Consider the following 15,437-nt stretch of genomic DNA (forward strand, 5'->3'; position numbering starts at 1 on the left):
CCGTAACCAATTAGGTTTTTTTTTTTTTAAGTCGCTGTTTTGGTGAAAAGCAGAAATCACTTTTTGAAGCAGATTCAACAAGGATAAACAGTTTGACTCTGAATCCAATCTCGCTGTAATTCCACCTCTAGGACATACAATTATATTTCCATTTTCATTGGATCACAACCCTGAAACAGTAATTGATAAATAACAAATAAAATGTTAATTTCTCCCTCTGAATTATTTAGATGTGTTTACTGTCAGTGAGTGAAGCCTCTAACCCTTGTGTGCACAGTGCATCAGGCTACTTAGCCAAATGACCACCTCACAGTTAAACATCCTACAGACATCAAAACACATTAAAACATTTGCAGTTAAAAGGTTTGGTGGACTGTAGAGTTAACAGTCTTTAAGAGTGTAGAGACTGCGTATGTATGTGTAAGTTTATGAGTGGTGTTCATACACTTTATTCATGAGGAGCAAAAGCGCATTAGTTGACTTCAATGTACTACTTCATACTTTAATATTTCTCTCGTTACCTACCCACCTTCTACTGGGTCTTCCCATCTGCATTAGTGCTGCTGTGTGTGTGCAAAGTGTGTTTTGGCCTGCCAGAGTGAGTACTCTTTCTAAGTGACCCGCTTGTGCTCCATTACCAGAGCGTCATTAAGCTCTTGTTGTTGATGCTCGCCCTCCTTCCTTATGGCTTGGCCTTGGATCTCACTCGTTCCCCTGAGTCCTCTTACAGTGCAGAGCAGTAAGCATTTCCCAAACAAATTAATACCATATCCTGAGTGTACCTAAACTTTCTGGAAGTGTAATATAGACTGGTAATGGTGGCAGTCATTTTTATCTCTTGTAGTTGCAGAACGGTTTTCAGTTCGTGTTTATGTTTCTGAATGGTTTATGGATGGAAGCACACTAATTCTTGTGACTGTGGCGTCTGCTTTATGGGCTGGATATCGACTGGACGTGCTGTAACCATGTCGTCTTGGGCAGCGTCTACAAATGCAAAATGCTTTCCAATAACGATGAGAGTAATTCGGGTTGGTAAATTACAGTCAGCAGCGTACATATTGCAACAGTGAGCTTATACCAGCCTGTCTACATTGTATTATAGATTTCATATGAACATAACGTTGGCTGGTCCAGGAGAACGACGGCAGGTTCAGATTTCTTTGCTGTAAGCATCTGCTTCGTCAATGTTATATCACATTGAAATAAGATGATTAGTAGCCCCTCACACAGAGACAGACACCTACATAGACTTAAATTCTTTGCCTGTCTTGTAAAGTGTTGGTGTCTTTTACCTTTTACTATCTATCTTTATGTTGCTGTCTACATACCGAAAGTAAAAATCCTACCTGTCCGCCATCTTCAATTCCTAGAGACACACACCAGTGTAGGTGCTGACATGCAACCTGAGCACTGACCCAGACTGTCATCTATCATTAACATGACTTTTGTTTCTGACGTTGTTTTTGTGCCGTCTGACGTCCTTGGGTAAGGTTCCTCCCAGGGTTCCTTACATTTCACCTACCTGACCCCTTGATTCTAAACCTTATACAGGATGTGTGTGTATTCTCTGTTGGTGTGTTACTTTCCTGGACAAACCCTCCTTACTTCTTGGCTTTGGGTCTGAGAAAGACACTTTGTGTGTGTGTGTGTGTGTGTTTGGGAGCCATAGGACCTGAAGAGGGGTCATCATGTATAAGTTATGTCAGCTAATTAAGACTGGGCCCTAACCTATGGCTGACCCCCCGGGAAATAACAATGCACCATCTAAAAGCCTTTGTACCAGTGTACCTGTGGCCTCTTGGCCACACTGGAGTGTTGGATGTCCTGTGTGTGTGTGTGTGTGTGTGTGAGAGAGAGTTCTGGCTGGCTGGTAGTGCAGGGCTACCTTGATCTGGTAACTGGAGCACAAGGAGAGAAGAAACGAGAGAGCAAAGAGAAAAGGACAGCAAGAGAGTGAAAAAGAAAAGACAAGGGAGACAAGGGGGGAGGGAGAAAGTGCCTCTTCATTGAAAGAAAGTAAGAGAGGCCAAAGCCTAGCCCATGTAATTAGGCCTAAATGAGTTTTCCACTGACTCAGTGGGTTGTGGCGATGCAGCACTGGGACAAAGATAGACTGGAGGTCAGAGAGTCATCGAGTCAGGGAGACGGGGGCATGCTGTAGACATATGAGGAGAGGGGGCGCGGTGAGGGATGCTGGAACTGTAGGCCGCCTTGGTCGAGGTTTTTCAGGAAAGATGCACAATACCAGTTTTATTACTATATTGCTGCTCTATAGCTGTACAAAGATTTGATGTGAATAAAACTTCCATCTTACCAGCGTCACTATGTGGAGCTGCTCTGTAGGAAAGCTTCTGATAATTCTGTTATTTAAAAGGCTTGCACACCCATAGGACACCTACACAAGTGGTTTCACTTATCTAAAACAGATCTTTTTCGTGATAAGGATTTCAACATGTCACGGTTGTAAAAGCACTGACATTTTGCATGCTGGGTCACTTTCATGGCAGCATTTGGATATAATTGAGCCATCCTTAATGTCATTAGCAACAGCCATCCTTATCATCATTGGACGACCCTGAGCTACAGACGTCACTTGATCCAAAAGCTCTTGGTCAAATTATTCAACACCAAACTCGTATTGTATTAATTTAAACCATGTTTAATCTTTGGGAAATCAATGAAAGGCCAAATATTTAATCTAGCCTGCAATACCTGTATTATGTGCATGTGCAGTGTGTACTTGTTGAGTTTTTCCTCCCGTGTCAATTAAAAATACCCACAGTGGGAATACAGTCTATAGCAGATGACAGAACTGTTGGACTCCTTTTTAAGATTCTTTCCCATTTTCATATTGTGCACATGGCTTTTAATTTGAACACTGGGGAGCAGAGGCTGTTGTAAGAGCAGTTGTGTATCTGTGTGTGTGTGTGTGTGTGTGTGTGTGTGTGTGTGTGTCCCAACTGTGGTAATTATACCTATAAAGCAGACTGGTGCTGTGTTGCTTATTAGGTTTGTCTCACTATAGAAAAGAGCACAGATTGTTAATGTCGATGTTATTCGGTTAAACTTTTCAGTGTTACATTTGGTGCCATTAAGAGGACAAAAGGAAGCCAAAAAATAGCCAATACTGAAAACATGTCCCTGTAATTTCCATATTCGATTGTTCTCCCATTAACAGTTTGATAGATGCTCTTTGGATTGGAAAGATAATTGACCATTGGGCCTGTTTTCCAGTACAGTGGACAAAATATGCACAGCTGTCATGTTAATAACATGTTTGTCCCTACTTGCAAATCATGCTTCAGAGACTTCTTATAAAATATTAAAGGGCCATACTCAGTGGGTTAGGCCTGGGGGTGTCACTGTTCAAGTAAACCACAACTAGTCCACTTCAGTACCGTTTGGTCCCATAACAATGAATCAAAAACAATTACGCTACGCAACGTACCAACTATCCTCAAACCTGTAATGCTAATGGCGCTGGTATTGTTGGCACTTTTTTTTTTTTTCAAGACCTCATTTAGTTGGCCACCAATCAATTCTGGATGTGGAGGTCAAGCACATTTTTTATTCTTATTGGTCACCTGTGAGTTCTACTTTATCCCAAAAATGTTTCAACCAACCACAGGCCATTAAGACCTAAGAGCAGGAAGTGTGTTTGTGGTTAAAATGACATCACCGTTACCAGTTCGTGACCGGCACTCTGGTTGGGTTCAAAAGGTCACTAGATAACAGCCGTAGTTGTTAGGGAGGGAGATGAGGCCACAGAGGAGGTCTGTGGTTGTACAGTAGTATGTTTCTGCTTGATCTCAGCTCACTATGTAGGCAGCAGATGTCAGACTTAGTTAGAATGATAGTGATACTTTCTGTTTTGTTATATATGTGTTTCCAATCTAATTAGTCGGTTTTGCAGGCGCATGTTGATGTTTTCACATCAGACATTTTGACTTCATCATCATCATCATCGCAGGAGAAGCACTGGTATAACAGCTAAATTCTTCATTGAAGTGTCCCACTAAACCATTCCTGCAAAAGAGCCTGCAAACATGGCACTGGGCCATGGAACTGGGACACCTAAATGGAATGCAGACATTGCTAATTGTATTAATTACACCTGTGCTTTTGCTGTGTTGAAATGTCAAAATGTTTGCTGCGAAAAAGATCTATAGCACAAACTAATTAAGTGTAGTGATGCACTTAATAGGTGTGCAGCATTGGCACTGGTGGGCTGCACTCATTTACTCAAGGCTAGAAGTTATAGATCTGCAATGTAGCATGGTAGTATTCCCTTTTTTGTTAATGCTCATTGAGACACAGATCATGAATGCATTATATTTTTAGCCATTCCAGCGGTCCGTCAGTCAGGCCACCGCTTTGGTCCTAGAGGAAATGTTTCAGCAACACTTAGTCATTTCATTTTGTACACATTCATGGTCATCTGAGGATGAATCATACTGACTTTGGTGATTCCCTGACTTTTCCTGTAGTACCGACATGAGGTCGACATTTTTTGTTTTGAGTGAAATGTCTCATTGACTGTTGGATGGATTGACATGAACTGTGTCAATATTTTCATTACATTTTGACCAGTTATTTTAGTGTTAAGACTTCCTTTAGGTTATTTTCTCATCACTTATGAACATCTTAGTAACATCAGCTAGTGAGAAGAACCACGTTATACAAAAGGATGAAAGAGCAGCTGTATCAACATTAGAAAAAAGTTAAGGATATTCATGGCAAATGTGACCATAAGTGAAATCAAGATTGTCGAAGTCGGTGAAGTTGCTGATGCATGTGAGCCACCACGGAACCATTTACTAGGCTTTTGTCATGATCCTTAACAAAGAGCATCTTGACTGCACTTGGAATCAGAATTATTTTTGTGATTTATTGAGAAGCGACTCACTTGTAGCCGACGTGTATCTGTGGGTGTCACTTTTCTGCAGCGTCGTGTTTTTCAATACATAAAATCTACAGTATATTTTCATGTCTTATCTTGTTACTCTTCTCAGCAGTGACATACAGTAGGGCACGCACACACACGTATATTCACCTTTCCTTTCTTATCATCACACACACCTCCACTCCCCTATTATCCCTTCCCTCCTTCCCCCTACATGTGCTACATGGTGGGGTGTGTGTGGGGTTATGAAAACAGTTAGGCTTAATAATTGATGTTCTGCATTTCAATCAATTTCACCACAGTGTTAGGCTAATTAAGGTTAGCTCCATCCTCCCAGGGGCTGTGTGTGTGTGTGCGCATGAGTATGAGTGTGTGAAAGAAAGTGAGTGTGTGATAGAGATGGTGTGTGTGTTTTCCTGCTCCTGAGGGCTCCACGCTCCATTTTATATCTGAGAATACATGGGAATTCTCTATTTCAGGAACAAGATCTCTCTCTCTCTCCTTTATTTTCTCCTTTTCTTCCTCTTCTTTCCCTTTCTCTTTCTCTCCTTCATTCTTTCATTTTCCCTCTTGCTCTCTGTCTATTCTTCCCCTCTCTCTCCCCAGGCAGGATCCTAAATGCAATTAACACAGCCGCTTTACTGCCTGCTAATTATTAACACACACATGCACACACCTACCACACACACACACACACACACACACACACACACACACATTCATACAGTACACGCACACACAGTGGAAATGATTATTTTATGCTGGACTAATTTAAAGTTCATTGACGATTGTTTTAATTAATTAAATAAAAGTACACACTTTAAAAAATGTCAGGCTGCCAGGCGGGCACTGCAGGCGTTTGCATATGAAGGTAATAATTATCCTCTGTGTGTGTGTGTGTGTGTGTGTGTGTGTGTGTGTGGGGGGTAGCACACCTACCACATCGTTGTTGTGTGTGTGTGTGTGTGTGTGTGTGTGTGTGTGTATCTGTGTGCATAGTTCATGCAGCCATACAACCTTAAGGTGTGTGTAAGTGTGAGTCTGTGTGTGTTAATGAGTCTTTAAACCCTCTCTGCCAGTATTTAACATTAAGAGGAATAACTAAAGAGTCCAATTAAGAAGCAGAGGCTGTTTTATGCAGCAGATTTGTTTCTATTATTAAGTAGTCAGGCATGGGCCATGCTTCCCAGCGGAGGCTGGACCTCACCTGCTGTATAGTGTTTGGTTTGTTTCAGTAATACATTTGCTTATTAAAGGCCAAGTACAAACACAGACTCTATCAAAGAAGGCCACTGTGACATCACCCATTGGATTGTGGACTGCCGTTTTGAAGTCTTGAATTTGGTACTTTGGGCATTGCCATCTTGGTTTAACGGCCACCATCACAAAGTAGTCCTGCCCTGAAGCATAGCCTGCTTTATTGTCTGCTTTACTGTAACTGACACCTGCATTTAGTGTTTTCCTTTCCAGAAATAGCCCAATGTTAACCATAAAATACAGAAAAGGCACAAATTGATGCATGACAGCCAACCAGAATACAGGAAATGAAGTGTTTGATGCTTAAAATTTTCTTGGAGGGGCCCAAAACCTCTGCTTGATATGTGTCCCTCTTAGTGTGTAAATGCCACTAAGTGCTAACGGGTCCAAAAGTAAAATCAGTACAGTATTCATCACAGTAAAGCAACTTTATTTATTTAATTTTGGTCTGGCAACCAAGAGGCTTATGGTCAGGCTACCTGGTTGATTATATGATTTTGAGAATAAAAGGCGTGGGCACGCTGCGGTCATATTTGTTCTAGGCTTATCAATCACCAGTAAGTGTGTAAGGATGAACTCTGGCCATGCAAACTTTTTAAAACACATGTTTTGTGATGATTCTTAAAAAGAATAAGTACACTTGACATTTGTTGTTTTAGCATGTGCTAATTGTATGAACTCTATAAATTACAGCATACAGTATGTGCACCTGAATTAAAAAAAAATGTCTCTCCCGAATTGATTTTGTAGAAGCCAAATTTCCCATTGACTGTTATTCATTTAGGTATTGTGGTTACGACCTTTTGATTTTCTTCCCTTTTCTTGAGCCCCATTGATTGCACTTCATCGTGGAAAAAAACAGCAGTAGTAACTACAATGTTAGTGAAGTAGACACTGAGAAACACTGGACAGAAATATACACAGCGGTAAGATGATAGAGATGTAAGATGATTGGATGTGTGCTGCGGAGAATTGATCTAGTGCTGTTTTTGTGTTTGAAGAATGCACAGAAGCCATGTGTGGCCTCAAGTAACAAGACACCAGGTGTGTTTGTTTAATGATGTCAAAGGAAAAGGGGAAAAATGAAAACCAAACAGGAGACAGACTGTATTATAACTAAAAGATGAAAGAGAGCGAATGAACAGTGAAAGACCTCATATGAACGTGTGTGTGTGTGTGTGTGTGTGTGCTTGCATGCGGTGGACTCAGGTGTTAAAGTACACTTCCATTACATTCAGAAGTTGTCAGACACAAGACCAGAGACACAGAGACACCGTCCTCCCACCTCCTGACCTCCCCTCCTCTGCTCGTTTCATTTCATGCCCTTTCATTAGCTCCTCTTGTCTTTTTTATTAATTCCCTCTCAGCCTTTACCTGCCCATGCTCCCCTTTACAGTCCTCCTCTTCCGTTTGATGTGTTCACTATAACTAATTAAAATTCTGCAGTGATTTGAATAGTTTAGCACTCATTAGTAGTTAGTTTCAGCTGCCATGTTTTTTCCATTATATAAATAAGAAGCACAGACACATGACACATGACAAGAATCCCATTTATCCAGTCAAATGTAGGAAGGGTTCATGTGTACGTCTCAGCAAATTAGACAATTTGGTCAGATGAACTGGGTCTTTTTGAGGACAGAGCAAATTCTATGCAATGTAATTTTGGTTTAGAAGTTTTGACAAACAACATCGAAGTTTTGAGCTTTTTCATTTAGGGAGACCTGCCTGACAGAAAAAGAGCAGAATGTGTTTAACTCTTTTCTTTTCACTTGCTTCATATCAACACATCTTCACATCTCACTGTAACACGTTCACAGCCCTCCTCTTGGGCCTGGCATCATGGGAAATGTAAGGAAATCACTAAAATCTGTCAGCCTGCTCATGCTTTTCTTACTACTGCCTTTATGATGCTCTCATTGATAATCTCATTCACATATTTGGGTAAATAGATGAAGACAATGCTGCAGCCCCGACATGAGTAACTTTAGCAGTGCTGTAGAACTAAACACCTCAGTGCCAACGTAGTCAAGCCAGTCACTGGCCATATGACGAAACAAGCCATGGAAGGATACTGTATTAAAGTTTACATTAATGTGCTTCTATTGCACGTTAAGATTTGACATCCATTCCAACCACTGATAGAGAGAGCTTTATGGGAATGAAGGTTGAGGGCAATACTTTTTACTAGTATTACTGCATTTAAATTTTATGTAATTTAAATTGTGGCCAATATTCAAAATATATGAAAGAATGACATAGTACTTTAACTCTAACTAAACATATTATTTCATTAATTTTTTTCTTGTGTGTATTGTTTTCTTAATTCAGGAAATTAATTTTGCCAGCATCCGATTACATTTTTTTTCTAACATTTCCAATTTTGTGCATGAACATTCACAGCAAGCATCTGTCTTCCTTTTTCTCTTTCTTTCTATTTCCTTACTTTGTTGCTTTCTCTATTTATGTTTCCTGTGTCTCTCTCTTTTTTTTTTAACCATTTTCCTCTCATCTCTCTGCTTCACCTTGCCCTTTATAGAGACAGTCATATTTCCTATTAATTCACCTCTTATTTCCTTGTACTGGCTGTTACTAAACACAGTGGCGCTGCAGCAGGGCAGGAAGAAGACATGGGGTCTGGGGGTGGGGGTAAGACCTCAGGCCTGAGGGCACAGAGCCATATTGTGAGGATTTTTTGTTCCCCTGTTATTCTTCTGTAGCCTGACCACCTTTTGTTGGGGCGTGTGTGTGTGTGTGTGTGTGTGTGTGTGTGCTCGAATGAATGCATGAATATGTGAAAGTGTCACATATGGGATTGTATTTGTGCACATGTTTGTGCGCATTTGTGTGAATGAATGAGTGTGTGTGTGTGTGTGTGTGTGTGTGTGTGTGTGTGTGAATGGAGGCCCCTGGCCAGGCCATACGTTATTGATGCTCCCGCCTCAGGGTATGTCGGGGGAAATGGATGTGTGTGCGTCTGTGGGAGTGTGCCTGTGTGTGTTTGTGTGTGTGTGTAACGGGGGTCACGTTGTGTCGTCAAACGGCGGCTGGTGAAAGATGGCCAACACTGATATGATCAGTCATCTGTTGATCAAGATGTACTGCTGCCGCCTCATTGCAGTTCCTCTCTTTGAATTTCACTGTTAACTCGCTCTCTTTCACTTTTCTCTCGCTCTTTTTCTGTATTTCTTTCCCTGTCTTTGTCTCCCTCCACGTCTCTTCACCCTTGCATTCTTTTTTCCTCATCTTTTCATTTTCAGTGATCCTTAAGTACAATTACCATTTTTTTCAAAACTGTAATAAAGGATGAAAGAATGTTTGAATAAGGAAAAATAGAGAGAATAAAAGAAACAAGGTAATTGCAACGATTAATAATAATAGTAAAAAGAAGAAAGACAAAAGTACAGTTAAATACTAAAGGAAAAATATATTCTTTCTTTCTTTGTAATTTGTCTTTGCATATTGCCCTCTCTCCATCTCGGTGTACTGTATATTTCACTCTGCCTGCGTTGTCTGTTTTTTGATCCCTCCGTCACTCAATGTAACACAGTCTGGGTATTGTCTCGTGTGTCTGATGTGACTTTGTGGTTTGACAGTATTGATGCCCACGTGTGTTCTATGTCTGTGTGTCTTTATACTCTGCATTTTTTTTTCCCTCTTACGTCGCTCAATATTGTTCTCCTCTGTCGTCTCTCTCCTCTTGTGGCTCAGTCTGTTTCACCCCAGTCTTTTGCTTCCTTTCATTAAAGTGTCATATTACATTTCCACCCACACACACACTCACACAGATCCAGGAAACAGTAACACACAATCACACTTACATACTCGGTAACGCAGATGTCAGTCTGCACACACACATGGTCAAACATTGACACACACACACACACACACACACATGCACACACTGCGGTAAGTAGGTAATGTGCTTTAGAAACAGTGGTTAACTGTAAAACACCAGTCTTAAGTGCTCTGCTCTGCGGTGAATATCTGATGGGCTTCAGAGAGTTTGGTTTTTTAACCTTAAGGCGCTGTTGTTTTCTGTGGTTAAAAGATAATGGGGTTTTACTGTATGGTTAAGACGTGTGTGTGTGTGTGTGTGTGTGTGTGTGTGTGTGTCTGTTTGCTACATGAGACACAAGAGATTTGTGCCAGCAGTGATTTCACTTGAAATGCAAAAATTTAAAAATGTGCATACCAAGTAAATAAAAATAAGAATGAAATAAATAGATACATGAATTGAGAAAGTTTGTAAGACATTATGTGAAATCCTCTACTTTGGGTTGATTGTTATGGAATTAAGCTTTTCACTAAAATTCAGATTTTGGAATAACAAATAAGTACTGACTCAAAATCACTTCGCTTTCGAAGCATCAGGTAGCCACTCAGCTTTTTAGGTAATGCTTGCAAGACATAAGATTGTGACCGTTAAATCCCAACCTCCTGTCTTGTCTCAAAAAGGATATCGTTTGTATGTAACTTGATATTAGACCATCAACTGCGTTTCATCTTTAAGAGGCAGGGAGTAGGGATGTTTGTCTGTCTGTATATGATACACTAGTGACCTGTCCAGGGTGTTTTCCTGCCTCTCTTCCAATGCATGCTGGGATTTGCTCCAGCCCCCCTGACGATGTGCTGTGTGCAAAACCACTCCCTCGCTCACTCATGCTCTGATTTCACTATAAAGGTTTACTCAGTCGTGTGCAGTAAATTTAGATTTCGGACACTGGATTTTATATTTAAAAACACATGTTTACAAGATGGAGGGTTCCACTTTTACCTGATGCACACTTGCCATTGTCCCCAAACTGTTTTTCTCCCTGCTGGTGCATGCTCCATCCACCAACTCACTAAATGCTGAGTTCAGTGCAGGTTTGATTTGTGGAAGTCTCACTCACTTGTTGCCACGGTATGATCTGCAAACAGTCATGGCAAGCATGCAGTCCGCAGTAGAAAGCTGATGGTAAATGTCAGGGAAAGTCAAAATGTTGACTGCATGTTTTTCAAAGGGATTTGATACTGTGACTCTTAGGTTCCCCACTATTAGCTGCTGTTTTTAAATAATACTTTTGAATTGAATCTGTTCTCATGTGACTTTCCACACTAAATGTGTGCCTCAAGGGGCTCAATGTCAGGTGGTACAACTCAATGTAAAACTATAGTAACTTATTCAATTTTACTTTATCATTCAGTTTTACCATTTCTGAAGAACAAATTAATTCTGCCATTCACACACTTTTGGGCATAATGATGTGTGTTAGCATAGACTGTAGGTATACTGTATATTAAATGTATGGGTATACTGTAGATACACGCTGTTATTTATCAAAGTGAATGCTCAATTCTGCATATTTACTCTTAACGTGTGTGTGTGTGTGTGTGTGTGTGTGCAGACTACATACACCTATGCACATGTCTTCTTAAATCACTCATCATTGCTTTGGTGTTGTTTTCTGTGGGAAACAGATAATGTCTTTACAATGTGTGGTTAGAGTTGAGACCAGCACAGTTCAATGTGCACTGACCCCGACTGATACATAATGTAACAGCACTGACCGCACTGATGTATTAGTGGACTAAATGACTGTATTAATGGTGCTCAATTCAGGGAGGGAGGGAGGCACTAAGAGGCCCGAAAAGTGCTTTAAATGAAGGTGTGGAACAGTGATTGGCTATGATAGGGTGAGTGCGTGTATGTCTGCGTGAGTAGGAAGAACTGCAACGGCAAAATCAAATCTGTCAGTGATTTGACATCACGAAATGTTGTATCATATTGGTTTATATGGTTGTGGCTTGGGAACAAATAAAGGCTGAAGTAAAAGCTATGGTGAATCTGATGTTATAAGTGACAGACAGCAGTGTGCAGTGGAACACCCAGCTGTGTTAACTACAGTGATTTGTGTCTGTGTTTGCACCAAACACAGGGTCAAACTTGGAGCTTGGATGCTTTCAAGAGTTTTCTGTCTTCTGGAGTGAACAGAAAACATTTGTCTATTATGTGTAAATATTCTTGCCTTTACTACTTCTGTGCCTTTTCTGAAATACTTAGAAATACATTTTCCTCCATGCTTCTTGGATATGTGTTGTCAGTCGTTGCTTGCATGCTGCATGAGGAGCAGGTCGGAGTATGTATGAGCATGTGTTGCATACAGGAGTGTGTGTGTGTGTGTGTGTTCCTCTGTCTGTTATCCTGACATGTCTGTCTGCTTTGTGTCATTGTATTAGTCCCCTAGACGAGTAACATTATCTACATCTGTTTTTCTCCCCCCATTTTCCTTCCCTTCGTTTCTTCATGTCTTCCATCCTCACTTCCTTGATTCCTTTCCCTCCCCCTCCCGCCTCCCCTTCCTCCTAACCTTCCCCCATCCCCAGTTTTCTAACATTCATTCATCCTTCATCCCCTTCTCTCTTTAACCCTCCCTTAGTTTCTCTTCAGCGTCTGGCCTGAGTTGTAAACAACTGTCATATTTGGCCATCTTAAATAGCCTTCACAGTTGTGCTGGAGCACAGACACAGACACACACATAAGCATATCTCATCAATGTTTCAGAGGGAGGACTGAATATCAGCTAGCCATACCCCATACCTAGTCCTCACTTATTTACATCCGGCTGCCCCCGCGCCACTGAAACCTCAACAGCAACATCAATGATTCATCAGCCAATGTTTTAGCAAAATGCATGTCTCCTCTGTCGATATGGAGGAGGAGACGAGGGAAAAGGGAGGAGGGAAACGGTGGGAGGAAGGAAAGAAGGCGAGGAGACATGATCGGGGTAGGAGAGAGAGAGAGAGAGAGGAGAGGGAAGAAGAAAAAGATGGGAGGTGTAAGACTGAGAAAAATGAAGAGAAGGATGTTGATAAGAGGGAGAGGAGATAAAAGATAGCAGGAAGAAGTGAGGGGAGATGGTAGAAGAGAGGGTTGAGGGGAGAGAAGGAGCAAAGAGAAAGTGGGAGATAGGAAAGTGTGAAGATGGGATTGGAGGATAAAGCGGAAGGACAGAGATTTGAGGAGGGCAAAGGGGACAGAGGGATGGGTAGGGAAGTGAACAGGATAGACCTGCAAACCGTGAGGAGAGAAGGGGAGAGAAGTAAGGTAAGTTGTAGATGGTGAAAAAATGGCAGGAAAGAAAAGGTGAGATGGGCAGAAGGAACAGAAGACTGAAAAGAGAAAGGGGGAGTATAGGAGATGGATGAAAGGTGAAAGAAGGCAGAAAAGCAGGAGAGAAATGAGAAGAGGAAGAATGAAAGAAAGGAAAAAAGGCAAAAAAATTCAGAAAATGACATAAGATTGAGAGGACAGTGAAGAGGAGAAGATAGGAGATACCGATGCATCCTCTTCCTCCATCCTCCTCTTCCCTTACTTTTTTCTTTTCAATGTCCAACACTTGATCCCTCTTTTACGGAAGAAACATGGTCTTTTTTATCTTATTTTTGTCAGAAATCAATGACATTCTGCAGACACACACAGACACAGGAGTCTGATATGTCTTTTACTCTTTAGATTTCAGTAGAATATGACCCCACTTTCCTCCTGGGGCCTTGGAGGAGTTCACAGACATTTACACATTGATTTTAAAAATGTACCTGCGTTTTGAGATTGTGGTATGTGTGGTTTTGTGGTGTGCAGTTACATATGACACAAGACACAAAAAGTCTCAGGACAAACGTGGCAGGAAGTACCGCATACAGTATATAGGAAAACACTGTGACCATTTACATTTGATTATATCTCCAGTCCACTTCCTCTTTTTATTTTGGATCCATTATTCATAGTGTGATGGATTTATCAGTCGTACCACTTTAAAAAGAGCTGTGCAAACATTTTTCAACTATTTCAAATAGTAGAGAATTAATTTACTATTAGGGACTGTTAGACATCGCTATTAAACATGTTAGATATTACTATGTCAGTGATTCCAAATTGCTGATTCTTTACATTTGATGAATTTCAGCACTAAAACAATTTGCTGGTAATATTATAAGATGCGTTTTTTTTTTTTGTTTTTTTTAAATTATACAAAAAGTTATCACATTAACATGGTTTAATGACATAATTTCTCAGTCAACATTAACCATTCACTATTTCATGTGATTCTGCATGCATTTTCTTTATTGTGATCTATCAACATCTATCAGAATCTTGATATTGATTTCAACCATACCACCCAGTTCTGCTGTGAACACCCATAACAATAAGTTATCTTTTTTTATTTTGAATCTTACATCTGACAATGCTCAGACACACAGTTTGGTACAGGTACGATTGACATGAACGCGAATGCTCGTCAGCTGTTAGAAAAAAAGGAAAAGGGACAGAGAAAGACCACCAGAAACAGAGGAAAGCGGACGGGTAGTTGGCCTTGACTTTGAAGGAGAGTTGTTTCATGGTAACAAGGACGAGACACCACTGCTGTGTTTCCCTCTCTCCCTCTCTCTTTTTCTGTCATTTGGTGCCCAGGGTGAAATTATGATAATAAGAGAAAGGAAAAGCTATTACTGTGGCTGCTCTCTCATTATGTAAATGATATCAAACAGACCCTCTGTGTGTGCTATGTGTGTATTTCTGGTGTAGACGCAAGCCTGAACAGCCAGGTTCACATGCATGGCTACACATTTGTGCACGACGTCATGTTTTGCCTCTGCTTGTCTGCATGTGCGTGTTTGTTTGGCTGTTTGTGCATGGCTGGACATGTTTAACATGACGTTTTTTTTCAAATGTGTGTACGTGTGAGTGTGTGTGTGTCCTGGGGCTATGGGTGCTAATCTCCACACAGTGATTACAAGGTGTCAAACTCCCCCACATTGATTATGACATGTTAATTACATGCCGTGTTTCCACCTGCTCTGATGACACAACACACACATTAAAAGGCGTACTGTATGAGTTTGTGTGTAAATGTACCATTTGGCACACAGATCATTTTGCATTTGACAGAGAAACTGTGCACATGCCAGGTGAGCATGGGATGTCTGAGCTTGGGTCTGTAGGTCTATTGCGTGTGTGTGTGCATTTAAATGTTTAGACCAAGCTGCAAACAACAAGCAGTCTCTGAGATGTCTCAGATGTAAATGCGTGGCTAGTAGGAGTCAGCAGTAGTTTTCATACACCTCCATAACGTAATCCTCCCACCCTTTGTCATGCTAGGAAATACTTATAAAATGAACACTGACATATGCAAAGTACTGAAAGTCCTGAAAAGTAATGAAAAGTTCCAAGTTGACAAGTTAATATTCTTATTATCGATCATTCAGTAATTGTAGCCGAAATTATTCTAAAATTTTG

Source organism: Pempheris klunzingeri, chromosome 19, assembly GCF_042242105.1.
Source record: "Pempheris klunzingeri isolate RE-2024b chromosome 19, fPemKlu1.hap1, whole genome shotgun sequence".
In the NCBI taxonomy this organism is placed as follows: Eukaryota; Metazoa; Chordata; class Actinopteri; order Acropomatiformes; family Pempheridae; genus Pempheris; species Pempheris klunzingeri.